The sequence below is a fragment of the Arachis duranensis genome, chromosome 7 (genome assembly GCF_000817695.3).
Source record: "Arachis duranensis cultivar V14167 chromosome 7, aradu.V14167.gnm2.J7QH, whole genome shotgun sequence".
In the NCBI taxonomy this organism is placed as follows: Eukaryota; Viridiplantae; Streptophyta; class Magnoliopsida; order Fabales; family Fabaceae; genus Arachis; species Arachis duranensis.
The window spans coordinates 36,179,213-36,181,712 of NC_029778.3; positions in this window are offsets into that span (position 1 = coordinate 36,179,213).

The window sequence follows — 2,500 nt, forward strand, 5'->3', positions numbered from 1 at the left end:
TGAACGTGTGCCTGACAACCACCTCCGTTCTACCTTAGACTAAGTGAATATCTCTTAGATTCCTTAATCAGAATCTTCGTGCTATAAGCTAGAATTGATGGCGGCATTCAAGAGAATCCGGAAGGTCTAAACCTTGTCTGTGGTATTCTGAGTAGGATTCAAGGATTGAATGACTGTGACGAGCTTTAAACTCCTGAAAGCTAGATGTTAGTGACAGACGTAAAAGAATCACTGGATTCTATTCCTTCCTGATTGAGAACCGACAGATGATTAGCCGTGCTGTGACAGAGCGCGTTGAACATTTTCACTGAGAGGATGGGAGGTAGCCATTGACAACGGTGAAACCCTACATACAGCTTGCCATGGAAGGAGCCTTGCGTGCATGAAGAAGAAGACAGTAGGAAAGCAGAGATTCAGAAGATAGAGCATCTCCAAAACCTCAACCTGTTCTCAATTACTGCGAAACAAGTATTTATTTCATGTTCTTTTACTTTTCACAATTAAACCTGAGAATTATTGATATCCTGACTAAGAGTTACAAGATAACCATAGCTTGCTTCAAGCCGACAATCTCCGTGGGATCGACCCTTACTCACGTAAGGTATTACTTGGACGACCCAGTGCACTTGCTGGTTGGTTGTGCGGAATTGCAAGAGTGTGATTGCAATTTCGTGCACCAAGTTTTTGGACCCAGTGCACTTGCTGGTTAGTTGTGCGGAATTGCACGAGTGTGATTGCAATTTCGTGCACCAATGACATAAGAATTCGATAACAGGGGAAGAAGACCTGATTAAAGGATCAAAAAGTGGTCCAAAGATATGAATACAATAGTAAAAATTGTTATATATACTACACTAGTAAACTAGGTTTATGAAAAATGAGTAGATAGTGCAGAAATCCACTTCCGGGGCCCACTTGTTGTGTGCTTGGGCTGAGCATTGAAGATTTCACGTGCATACACCATTCTTGGTGTTAAACGCCAGCTTTGGTGCCAGTTCTGGTGTTTTACGCCAGAAAAGGGTCTTTGGTGGGTGTTTTGACGCCAGTTTGGGCCATCAAATCTCGGGCAAAGTATGGACTATTATACATTGCTGGAAAGCCCAAGATGTCTACTTTTCAACGCAATTGAAAGTGCGCCAATTGGGCTTTTGTAGCTCCAGAATCCAACAGCATATGCAGTCCTTTCTCACCCTTTGAATCAAATTTTCGCTCAGGTCCCTCAATTTCAGCCAGAAAATACCTGAAATGACAGAAAAACACATAAACTCATAGTAAAGTCTAGAAATGTGATTTTTGCATAAAAACTAATAAAATTATACTAAAAAGTAACTAAAACATACTAAAAACTATGTAAAAACAATGCCAAAAAGCGTATAAATTATCCGCTCATCACAACACCAAACTTAAATTGTTGCTTGTCCCCAAGCAACTAAAACAAAATAAAATAAAAGGAAGAGAATATACAATAAATTCCAAAATATCAATGAAGCTTAGTTCCAATGAGATGAGCAGGACTAGTAGCTTTTTGCTTCTGAACAGTTTTAGCATCTCACTTTATCCTTTAAAGTTCAGAATGATTGGCTTCCATAGGAACTCAGAATTAAGATAGTGTTATTAATTATCCTAGTTCAGTATGTTGATTCTTGAACACAGCTACTTATGAGTCTTGGCCGTGACCCTAAGCATCTTGTTTTCCAGTATTACTACCGGATACATAAATGCCACAGACACATAACTGGGTGAACCTTTTCAGATTGTAACTCAGTTTTGCTAGAGTCCCCAGTTAGAGGTGTCCAGAGTTCTTAAGCACACTCTTTTTGCTTTGGATCACGACTTTAACCACTCAGTCTCAAGCTTTTCACTTGGACCTTCATGACACAAGCACATGGTTAGGAATATCCAACAATGCTATCAATTATTTGATTTACTAATCCTTTATATTCGAATGGATGAAGGGTTAAATGGTTTGGCAATTCCTCATGTGGGGCTGAATCCAGAGAATTTTGAATCAGAGCTTTCGATTTTTGTTCATCTTTCGCTGTAATAATATCTTAAGGTTACAAATTGCAATAAAAATGATTTAGCCGCTTAACCCCGGATTTTATTCAGAGGCTTATTAGTTTTTCACTTGATTTAATAAAAATGATGCATCCTTGGGGAAATGCACCAGGTGCCGTAGCTAATCGAGTAGCTCTCGAAGCATGTGTACAGGCTCGGAATGAGGGTCGTGATCTTGCTCGTGAGGGTAATGAAATCATCCGTGAGGCGAGCAAATGGAGTCCTGAATTAGCTGCTGCTTGTGAAGTATGGAAGGGGATCAAATTTGAATTCCCAGCAATGGATACTTTGTAATCCGGTGGTTACTGTTCGTTCTAGATAATTGCAATTAAACTCGGCTCAATCTTCAAAAAAGGATTGAGCCGAAGACAAAGATACTTAATTTATTGCATAAACATAATATATCTTATTTTTCTTTTTTATTATATCCATAAAGTTCTAT